Here is a 12655-nt window from a genome sequence, read left to right as displayed (position 1 = left end):
GGATGATGGGCATGCGATTCCTGGCTGCACTTAGTCAGGGCACCAGTTAGTGGACACCAATGCCAGGGTTCAGTAACAGCGGTTTTATTATAGATGAGGTAACTAGTAGCAACAGTTCTGTCCGGATGCAACCGGGTATATAGCAGGCTTTGACAAATAAAGCAGGAGTGGTGCTGCATAGGCTGTGAGAATACGTGCCGGATGATGGGAGTAGGAGTATGAGAGAAATAGCGTTGCTGGGTAGTTTACTGGAGAAGAATACTTGCTGTGAATCCTTGCAGTGATGAGGAGAGATAACGGAATGACACCCAGATGAGAGAGAAGACTCCGGACACTTGAGCAGGCGGATACAGCCGAAGACTTGAACACAGCAGAGCACTCGATCCACACTTCTAGTGGTGAAGTGGGAGCTGCAAAGAGTCCAACTCCTCTGAGGTAGGAGAGGGACGACACACACCCTCCTTGCTTGGAAGCAGGGGGAAGACTAACTTGTTAGGAGGAAGTGGGAGATCACATGGTTGCTCCTGGCCAGAGCCAGTCGGCCATTGGAGGAACCATGTTTACAGGGCACTGGCACGGTCACGTGATCAACAGCCTTGCATACCACTGTACAATGCAATAACACACAGGAACACATGAGAATGCATATTACCAGAGAATACTAGGGAAAAACCAGCAGCAGTTGCAGTGCAAACACTTACCAGAACAGGCATGGACACAGCAATAGAAATGGCCATAATAGGAGTAGTAGTCCTTGCGTGTTCTGGGACACTGCATACCTCCCTAGCAAATTTGAGCCGACCTCGGCGAATCTAGAAGGAAGCAAACAGGAATAGACTGGACAATCAAACAACAGGAATGAATGATGAGAGTGAGTGTGATGAGGTGTGTGTTTCCCACGCCCAAGGCACAGGTGAAAAGAGAGAGAGAATGAGAAACCCTAGTGGCAGGACTTCACCTAGGGGTGCCTAACGTACTCTGGCGACCAGGTAGCTAGTGCGTGAACCATCTGATGTGTAAGCCAGGACAACTTAACTGCTGGCGGGTGACCCTCCATATTCCAGCCAGTTAGACAGTAGGTTTTCTGTTAAATGTGTTACCCTACTGGAGGAGAACGTGAAGACCTGTGTACTACCTTGGCGTGTCTGAATAGTGTCTTGGATACCTGGAAGAGAAAAGAACAAAATAATAAAAGCAAACATACATGGGGGCTTCTTACATACCGGTCAATCATACAACACAATTATCCAATAGGCCAAACACACGAAAGGGTATCCAAGGTGCAATATGTATGAACCAGTGTGAATGTTAGGTATGACTATGTGTGATAACTACTGTGTTGGGACAAGACAGAGGTGAACAAATACTGGAAACAAAAGGAAGGGAAACACAAAAGACAACAAATACTGTGAGGTCTTGAGGAGAACTGGCTCACATGAATCTGAATGAAACCTGAGAGAAATCTGAATGAAAATCTGAGAAAAATCTGCATACGAACTGGCTCAACTAAATCTTTCCAGCTATAGATAATAGATAGATATAATAGATATAATATAGATATAATAATACACAATAATGAGACTGGATGAGAAAATACACTCCTACATAAACTGGACTTTCTCTGAGGTATATATATACTGACTTCTCTTACTCAGAGGAGGAGCTATCTGACTCTGACACTGGAAAAATATACTGTTTTACAAAAGAGGCGCTCTACTCTGAGGCAATCTATGTAACCTTGTGCTTACTCAGAGGAGGAAATACAAAGACTTTGATAACACTGGAATGCAATGGTAGGAAAAGTGCAATAATGAAATAAGTGCAATAATACCCTGTGTGGAACACACAATCGCAGGAAAGTGCATTAGTAAGGAATGGGTTAAGTGTCTCTGTTAGGTAGAGTCTCTTTTAGGCAATTAGACATCGTCCATGTAAAAGGTTATGGGACAGGCACTAGAGAACCTTTTGTTATTGTAAGTGTCCATCAGCTCATGGCTGGTTAGGACAGGGAACTTGGTCAGGAGGACCAGGCACGAACCTTAAACGTTGCAGGAACAAAACGGTTAAACAACAAAAAAAAAAACGCAGTTATAGGACTCAACTCTTGGGAGGACACTTAACAGAAATGTCCTGGAGGACCCCAAGTGGCCCCTCTCTTCTTTTCCCAGGGGTGGTACCGGGAAGAGGCCGGAGCAGGAACGTCGCTGGAGGCGGCGGTGACCACAAGACTTGGGGTCACAGTGGTAACGGGCGAGATGTTAGGGGCCACATGATAGGTCATGGTCGTGGTGGTGGTCGCGGCTCTAGCCACGGCAGTGGTGCAGCTCCCTGAAGCAATTGACCCCGAGGGCTGTGGGGAGACTTTGAGGGAGCCCAGGGGCTGAAAATCTTCCCAATCCTCCTCCCAATCTTCAGAGGGAGTAGGGAGAAATGGCCGTTGCACGGGGTTAGTAGGCCGGGTGACGGCAGCAGCCCAGGGACCCTTCTGGGAACCCACCAAGGTGTACTCCACCACTTCACCGGCTGTAAGTTTGTTCAGCCAGGCGGGGTTGTAGTCCCGGATGACGGCCCGTCGGTTTACCAACACCAAGAGACCACTGAAGGCGTCCATGATGAGGCCGTATCCCCGCCTCTGGTTGAATTTGGTGACTGTCCCCCTGCGTCGTTCCAGTGGTATCTCTCTAGGCCGGGGACTCTCCAACTTCCTAATGAAGGCACGCTCTGTTTTGGCACTGGACTCGGCATATGGAGTATAAGGGTGGCCCCACAGGGCAGCATATTCATGATACGGGACAGCCGGGGGCTCTTCCGGCACTAGGCCAGACTTGGCAGACATGCCCCCTTAGTGGAAGAAGCAGCGGGTGGCTGAGCCGTAGTGGAGGTGGATGTCACGGTGCTAGCCATGGTAGGGGCGGTCTGAGTCACCGGAGGCAATAGAGAGAGGGCTTGCTGAATCTCCTCTGCTATCTTCTTTATGATGGGGTCATCACCAAACACCCACTGCGGCAGGGAAGAAGGTGTCTCCGGCTCAGGGAGTCGCCAGGGGCTGGTGAAACCGGAGGCCTTTGGCTTTTTCCCTTTGCTAGGGCCGGGTGACGGGGTGTCCGGAGGTCCGGTACTCACTGTTTCGTCCCGTTCCGGTGAAGTTGACCCTCCGGTGGAGAATGCCAGACCTGATCCACTGGAGTGGGTAAGCACCGGCGACAAGCTGCGGTCAGAAGATGCGCCGGAGTCGGGATGGCTGGGCTCTGGGCTGACCGACCGAACAGATTCGGGTCCCGCCGATGTCGCTGAGCCCCAGCTGTCGTCATCCGATGGCAGGGGCACTAACAGGCAGGCTGGGTCAAGCTCGGGCAGCACAGCAGCAGCAGCTGCACGCATGTCCTCCTTACACATCGCCATCTTGTCACGCTCTGGCCGGAACTTGTAGCAGGAAGGAGAGGAGCGCCAGGCTGGAGAATCAGGTTCCAGAATATGCCCAGCAACAGTGACGTCATCCGGCCCAGGCAGCCAATCAGGAGCAGCCAATGGAAAGTCTATGGTGCCGGGCGATTCCCGCGCTTTGGCAGCATGGCTGTTAACCCCCTCCTCTCCGGAGTATGGCGCAGCCAGAAATTGAAGAAGACGGCGGCCATCTTGTGTAACGTTTAGGGCCCGAAACACTTCAATCACCCCCATAGTAATCGGCAAAGTCTCTGGGGGGTAGCAGTACAGTTCTGGGGGCACTGACAGTTGGCACAACACAGTCTGTATCCTGTTCGTGACGCTAAAAAATGCGATGCTATGGCCCCTGGGGGCCACTTCCGCAGTGCTGGTGTTATGAGCGGGCAATGACCGGGCAGCTGCAGAGGTTATACTTGTCACGGTATAGGCCTGAAGGCGGCACAGCTGTAGGGCCGGTCTGTGGAATCTGCGGGTGATGATGGGCATGCGATTCTTCGCTGCACTTAGTCAGGGCACCAGTTAGTGGACACCAATGCCAGGGTTCAGTAACAGCGGTTTTATTATAGATGAGGTAACTAGTAGCAACAGTTCTGTCTGGATGCAACCGGGTATATATCAGGCTTTGACAAATAAAGCAGGAGTGGTGCTGCATAGGCTGTGAGAATACGTGCCGGATGATGGGAGTAGGAGTATGAGAGAAATAGCGTTGCTGGGTAGTTTACTGGAGAAGAATACTTGCTGTGAATCCTGAGGAGAGATAACGGAATGACAACCAGATGAGAGAGAAGACTCCGGACACTTGAGCAGGCAGATACAGCCGAAGACTTGAACACAGCAGAGCACTCGATCCACACTTCTAGTGGTGAAGTGGGAGCTGCAAAGAGTCCAACTCCTCTGAGGTAGAAGAGGGACGACACACACCCTCCTTGCTTGGAAGCAGGGGGAAGACTAACTTGTTAGGAGGAAGTGGGAGATCACATGGTTGCTCCTGGCCAGAGCCAGTCGGCCATTGGAGGAACCATGGTTACAGGGCACTGGCACGGTCACGTGATCAACAGCCTTGCATACCACTGTACAATGCAATAACACACAGGAACACATGAGAATGCACATTACCAGAGAATACTAGGGGAAAACCAGCAGCAGTTGCAGTGCAAACACTTACCAGAACAGGCATGGACACAGCAATAGAAATGGCCATAATAGGAGTAGTAGTCCTTGCGTGTTCTGGGACACTGCAATACACTATGCTGGGATCTGATACTGGAGTATATACTATGCTGGGATCTGATACTGGAGTATATACTATGCTGGGATCTGATACTGGAGTATATACTATGCTGGGATCTGATACTGGAGTATATACTATGCTGGGATCTGATACTGGGATCTGATACTGGAGTATATACTATGCTGGGATCTGATACTGGGATCTGATACTGGAGTATATACTATGCTGGCAGCTGAGCTGATACTGGAGTATACACTATGCTGGGGTCTGATACTGGAGTATAGACTATGCTGGGATCTGATACTGGAGTATATACTATGCTGGGATCTGATACTGAAGTATATACTATGCTGGGATCTGATACTGGAGTATACACTATGCTGAGATCTGATACTGGAGTATATACTATGCTGGGATCTGATACTGGAGTACATACTTACTATGCTGGGATCGGATAATGTATATAATGTATACTTGGGGGCAGAGATGTAGGTAACAGCAGCTTACAGATACACCAGTGTTGATAAATTCCCCCAATGTATATATTTGCTATACACAGGGTATACATATTACATAATATACATATTTATACTATATACTGTACACAGCAGTACATACTACATACACCACACATATATACTATGTTCACACTGCGTACGAATCCGTACGCATTTCGTTCGGCGACGTACATGTGTGGCTGAAACTACGGGCGTGCGAATATTCGATATGCGGCCGGATGCGTACTCATTGCGAACATACGCCTGTAGTCTGCTTACGCTTCCCGAGCGCCCTACGAAGCGATCTGACAGCGGTCTTTTACTTGGAAATCTTCGCCTAGCCCCGGACACCCCACAGAACCTTTTGGATCGGCATAGAAGAGTGGAAAAATGAAGAAATCACCACTACGTACGGATCCGCGCGTTACGCTAAGTTACAGCCTTCCGGCCGGAAACAATGGTCTGGTGCATTTCTTACGGCGCCGTATACGGTCCGGGCGTAAGTCCGTACGAAGTGTGAACTGTGCAGCCGGGATCGTATACTTTGCATTTTCACGGAACGCGCTACGGCTGGAAGCTTACGTAGTTTGAACCTAGCCATACACTGTATATGCCATATATACTATGTATTATACTGACCTGTAGTATACTGTGCTGCAGCCTTCAGAGTCCCAGGTAGAAGCAATGACACAAGTGGGCGGTGATGACAGCGCAGCACAGACTAATCTATATACACATGACATAGGCCACTCTATGTATCTATATACACTGACTGTACATCTGTCTGCTCACCTGCTCAGACTTTGTCAATAAAGTTTTATGTTGTATCTCCAGGAAGTTGCTAGGCCCCAGCTCAGTGTCCTCCCATTAATAAGTGATGCTGCCACCTAGTGGACATAATAATTATCTGTCTTCTATTATACTATTATACTTATTACAGCCCTGCGGTTCCTGCCTCACTGCTGATATGTCTGTATATCTGCCCCCTGGGTAATGCAGGCCCGGGTCACAAGGTGCCCAGATGCCCTCCATTTAGTCCAGCCCTGAATGGGGGTATAATACTGGCATCTATAATATACCGGGAATCTAATACTGGGGCCTATAATATTCTAGGGATCTATAATATAGGTCTAAATTTAGAGTCTATAATATCCATGAGGTCTGATACTGGGGCCTATAATATGGTGTCTGGGTGAGCAGCCCCGCTCTTATAACAGCCCCCTCTATTGTTTGGTAACCAAGGTAAGAGTCTCTTCTCTCCCCCTCACCATTATTTTGCTTGTCTTTCTCAGCATTTGCAGCTGAGGTATCCTGGAAGAAAACCTGAGGAAGACCACCTGTGTGAGAGAGACCACCAGTGTAAGAGAGACCACCTGTGTGAGACTGACCACCAGTGTGAGAGAGACCACCTGTGTGAGAGAGACCACCTGTGTGAGAGAGACCACCTGTGTGAGAGAGACCACCTGTGCGGGACGGAGCACCTGTGTGAGACAGAGCGCCAGTGTGAGATGGAGCACCCGCATGGGGAAGGTCAGAATCCCCCATAAACAGGTCATGTTCAGCTGTGTTAGATGATAGCAGTGATCCCGGGTGATGTCCGATCTCCACTTCTGGGATCAGGAAGGAATTCCTATTTCCTTAGATTCAGATCTTGGATTTTCTTCTCCTTCCTCTGGATCACTCAGCGGGGACTCTTCAGGTTCTCGCTCCCCGGGGTCAGAAGAGCTGCAACCATGTTATATGATAGTATATAGGACCTCTGCCTATCGCTATTGCATAGTAAACTTACACTATTCAGCATTTGGTAAAGTTACATGATAAATCTCCTCTCTGGGACACTATGATTACAGTAATACATGTATATAGTTTGTTTTAAAGGGGTTCTCCAGCGCTACAAAAACATGGCCACTTTCTCCCAGAGACAGCACCGCTCTTGTCTCCAGTCTCCAGGTGCTGTCTCTGGAAGAAAGTGGCCATGTTTTTGTTGTGCTGGATAACCATGACTTTTTGATCTCTTTTATGTTGTTACTAAGCCGGGTTGACACAAAACAGCCATCCCGGTCTTCTGGTGATCTGCTGGTGATTGATACCATATACTGCCCTGCCACTGTAATACAGTGTATTGTAATTGTCAGCATCATGTATACACATGGCAGGCTACCATAGAGAACTTGTGATCCCGCCTCTTGAACTGGTGTATTGCAGATAGCGGGGTGACTACTTACCATTTTCCCTACCACCCATGGTAGCTCCCCACCCACCAAAAAAACGACACTGACACCATCTTAAATTGGAAATTTGGCCACAGCAGCCTCTTTATTAAATGCAAACTGTCCAACCAGAACAATTAATAAAACAATTCTAACTTTATATGTATGATATATATATAACTATAACATCCCCAGGGGAGGTGAAGGATGGCACTTCTGGCAGTATGAAATGGAGAATCCCCATGTCGCAACGCACCGACTCAGGGGAGGGGCAAATCTGCCCCCCATACTGCCTCCCCCCCGTTCCGAGCACCATGTGCTAACCACCGCCTAGGCGGTAACCAATAGCAACCCCTACCTGCTTCCACGCCCTGTAACCAACAAGGGGTTGCTATTCCTCCAGATTCCCTCCAAACACCTCCTTACTCCGCGCCATCCCCCACCTCCCCACCGCAAGCTGCCGCGACAATTACCCTTCCAGCCACCACCCACCGGCCAGAAAATAAAGGGCGGGCGGGCGGGCCGTTCTCTGGTCCGGATCAGGAGCATGTGAGTAGCCCCTCCCCCACCCTACTCTTATACTTCCACCGGCTGCCCACCCCCTTTTATTCCCTATTGGCTATTCCCCAAAACTTCCTTTGCTATAACCCCTCCCCACTCTAACTGCTAAACCACCACGAGCCCCCCTCCCGTGCTCACTGTTAACCCGCTATACACCTTCACCCCCCACTGCCCACACAGTCATGTCCGGGCTGCCACTAGCTGCGCCCGTTCGCGCCCTCCCTTGAACTGGTGTATTGCAGATAGCGGGGTGACTACTTACCATTTTCCCTACCACCCATGGTAGCTCCCCACCCACCAAAAAACCGACACTGACACCATCTTAAATTGGAAATTTGGCCACAGCAGCCTCTTTATTAAATGCAAACTGTCCAACCAGAACAATTAATAAAACAATTCTAACTTTATATGTATGACATATATATAACTATAACATCCCCAGGGGAGGTGAAGGATGGCACTTCTGGCAGTATGAAATGGAGAATCCCCATGTCGCAACGCACCGACTCAGGGGAGGGGCAAATCTGCCCCCCATACTGCCTCCCCCCCGTTCCGAGCACCATGTGCTAACCACCGCCTAGGCGGTAACCAATAGCAACCCCTACCTGCTTCCACGCCCTGTAACCAACAAGGGGTTGCTATTCCTCCAGATTCCCTCCAAACACCTCCTTACTCCGCGCCATCCCCCACCTCCCCACCGCCACTGCGAGCAGGCCCGACCCCTTGGGGCTGTGAGTCACGCCACACCTTAACCGCCTTCTCAATCCCATCTTGCAGATCTGATGTCCACAAATCCAGACCAACTCCATTCAGGTGCACCCCGTCTCTGTCCAGGAAACCCCAGCCAGGCACCTCCAACTCCTTATGTCGCACCACTATCCCCCCATTGCGTGCGACAAACCGAGACACCTCCCGGTTCACTCTGCCCCGAGCTCTATTAATTTTGTCAACAGACCGCGCATGCTTCCAGACAAAGCGGGCCACCATCTCAGACCAAACCACAAGCAGGCCTGGGAACATTGACCATAACCGGAGCAGGTCAAACTTTACGTCCCTGATCAGTTCCCGCGAAGAACGCACACCAAGGTCATTACCCCCGACATGCAATACTAACACGTCGGGCGACCTATCCATACGGGAGTAAAAGTGAATTTCCGGCAAGACGCCGCTCCACAATAAACCCCCGATTCCTATCCACCGGATACTGACGGCTTCCCTAAGGAAACCCAGCTGCCTGCCTTCGGGCCTAATCTCCGCCCTGTGCGCCCCCCGCCGGACATAGGAATGGCCCAGGATCCACACCAAGCAGGCATCTTAAAAACAAAAGAAGAAAGGCATAACACTCAACAAGGAAAAATTCGCACAGTCAAACGCTGAGACTCACAACAACTCCAACCGCACGTAAGACCGGAACCTCTCAGACTCCCACCTCCCAATCTGCCGCACCATCTGTTCCCCCAATTCCCACCTAACCGCCTCCGTTGCTGCGCCAATGCGGAAAGAGTGAGAGGCGAATTCCATCGCCGGCAACCCCAGCTTGTCCAGTCCGCTGCGGAAGATGGCAATAAACTGAAAACGTGACAACGATCGACCATCACGATGTATCAAAAAGGAGCCACCCGGCTGCAGACAAGGGCGAACAGCCAAAAATTGCTGCACACATCGGACAGGACAAGCTGTCGCCCCCGGCACCGCATACAACACAATACGCTTACCCTTCCCCGACTGGTCGGTCTTAGACCGACGTAAAAAACACGACACACAATCCACCCCCACCAACACGTCCCCGAACTGCAGGCTTCCACTCGCGACACAAGAGTGGCTGACCAGCTCCCCCACCCGAAACGCCCCAAAAAACGCCAGCGCAAATGCAGCACTAAACAACACCTCCTCATACTCACCGCTACAAATCAGCCCCAACACCCCAACCAACTTAACCAATAGGTCAAAAGACATCGGCCGCCTACTGTCCCTCGCCACCCTGGACTTACTATACCCTAATACCGCTTGCCGCACCACGAAGTCCTTCGTGGCATCCCGCACCCCGAACAGCTTAAACCAATAAGCTAAACCAGCCAGTTTCTTAACTAATCCGGACGCAGACACCCCCTTTTCAAATGCCTCCCCCACAAAACACAGCAAAGCGGGAACAACTTCCCCACGTAGACTATCCACACCCAAGCGACTACAGAAATCCCGCCACTCGCGCCAGACAGACTCCCGCCCCTTCCAAGTCGCCTTCGTGACCGCACGCTCCATTAGGGAAAAGGCTGTCCGGAAACCACTCCCCACAGGTGGGCGGGAACTGGCCTCCCCTGCCGCTCCGACTCCGGGGCCAACATGCGAAAACGCTCCCACTGAAAACGAGAAAGGGAGTCCGCAATTGAATTATGTACTCCCGGCACATGCCTTGCTGACACCCAAGCATTCACTACCAGACCTCTCAACACCAAACAACGCAACAAGTTTACAACCGGAGGAGATGAAGCTGACAAACTATTCACCGCCTGCACCACAGCCATATTGTCGCAACAAAAACGCACACGCTTGTTCCGGAACTGGTCCCCCCAAACATACAAAGCCGCCACTATCGGAAACAATTCCAACAAGGCCAGGTTCCGAACCAAACCTTCCTGCTTCCAAGCCACCGACCACTCCCCTGCAAACCATTCACCTCGAAAATACGCTCCATAGCCCAAGGCCCCCGATGCATCCGTGAACAATTCCAGGTCCGCATTTTCAACCCAATCCTCCATCCACACCGACCGCCCATTGTACCGCTCCAGGAACTCTGCCCACACCCGTAAATCCGCGCGATGCGCTGCCGACAGCCGAACAAAATGCAACGGTGAACGTACCCCCGCCGTCGCCTGCGCCAACCGGCGGCAAAAAATCCTGCCCATCGGCATAATACGACAAGCAAAATTGAACTTGCCTAAAACCGACTGCAATTGCCGCAAGCGCACCTTCCGCAAGCCCAACAACTCATGCACCAACCCCCTGAGCTCCTCCAGCTTGTCTTCTGGCAGCCGGCATTCCATTGCCACCGAATCCAACTCAATGCCGAGGAAACGCATAACAGTAGCTGGACCCTCGGTCTTATCCGGAGATAATGGAATGCCAAACTTCGCCGCAACCTGCTCAACCGAACGCAGCAAAACCGAACAGATCGATGAACCCGCCGGGCCAACGCACAAGAAATCGTCGAGGTAGTGCAAAATCGACTGCAATCCCGTCTCCTTCCGAACCACCCACTCCACGAAGGTGCTAAAAGTCTCAAAATAAGAGCACGAAATTGAGCACCCCATGGGCAGGCAGCAGTCCACATAATAGCCTTCCGCCCACATGCAACCCAACAAATGGAAACAGTCGGGATGCACGGGTAGAAGTCGAAAAGCCGCCTCGATGTCAGTCTTCGCCATCAACGCACCCGACCCACACCGCCGCAACCAATCCACCGCCCTATCAAAGGACACGTACGACACCGAGCAAAGCTCCTGCTCGATCCCGTCATTCACCGACTCCCCCGCTGGGAAGGACAGGTGGTGGATCAAACGAAATTTATTAGGTTCCCTCTTAGGAACCAAACCCAAAGGAGAGACCCGCAGGTGAGGCCACGGCGGCTCCGCGAACGGGCCCGCCATACGCCCCAGAGCCACCTCCTTACCCAGTTTTTCGCCCACCACGTCAGGCCGCAACCGTGCCGACTTCAGATTAGACGGGCGAAAAACAGGAGCATCGGGCAAAAAAGGGATCCGAAAACCCCAGTGGAAACCCTCCCGCAAGATTTGCGCCGCCGCGCGATCCGGGTATTCATTTAGAAACGGACGCATCGCCTCTAGATTCACCGGCGTCCGCCCCTTTATTTCCAGACTCTGCGGCACGCCCCCCTTTCTGCTTTCTAAAACATTTGGACTGTGGGTGGTTCCCGCCGCAAGTTCCGCATTCATGCTTGAACTTGCAGGTGGACCCAAACCTGCAGTGCCCCTCATTATATTGCCAGCAACCCCCCGGGCGCTGGGCGGCCGAAGTCCCAGCCGACGACGCTGAGCCCCCGGCCCCCCCACGAAACGGCTGCGCCGGCGTCCGTGGCGCCGACATAAGCCGCATCCACAAGGCAATATCCTTGTGATCCCAGCCCAAAGCTTGCCTGACCGCCTTGCGCTGCCGGAACTGTTCGTCGTACCGCAACCATGCCGTGCCACCGTAAACCCGATAAGCCTCGCTTATCGAATCCAGGTAACAGAACAAGGCCGAACAGTTCTGCGGAGCCCTTTCCCCCACCACGCTAGCTAGAATAGAAAAAGCTTGGAGCCAGTTGGAGAACGTCCGCGGGATCAGCCGATACCGCCGCTTCTCCTCCTCCTCCTTCTTGCTCTCATCCGGCTTACCCCTGTCCAAGTTAAACTTTTCCAAGGGTAAGAGAGAGAAGATCTTCACATACTCATTCCGCCAGATCTTATCCCGCACGTCCTGCTTCAAGTGGGCCCCCAACGGCCCCTCAAAGCACACGTACACCTCTCCCCGCGCCCTATCGTCCAAGTGCACCAACCCGTCGCCGCCCCCCGCGCCCACGCTACTGCCCGCTGCAAGCGCCATAGGTCCCCCCACAGCCGAAGACCCCCCCGCCGCACCCGTCGACCCGGCAACCTGAGGTGGTACAGGCGCCGTGCTACCCCCCAGCCACGCAGCCACAGGCAACCCCGGACTCG

The sequence above is a fragment of the Dendropsophus ebraccatus genome, chromosome 1, assembly GCF_027789765.1.
Source record: "Dendropsophus ebraccatus isolate aDenEbr1 chromosome 1, aDenEbr1.pat, whole genome shotgun sequence".
NCBI lineage: Eukaryota > Metazoa > Chordata > Amphibia > Anura > Hylidae > Dendropsophus > Dendropsophus ebraccatus.
Note: the sequence above shows the minus strand (reverse complement) of the source record.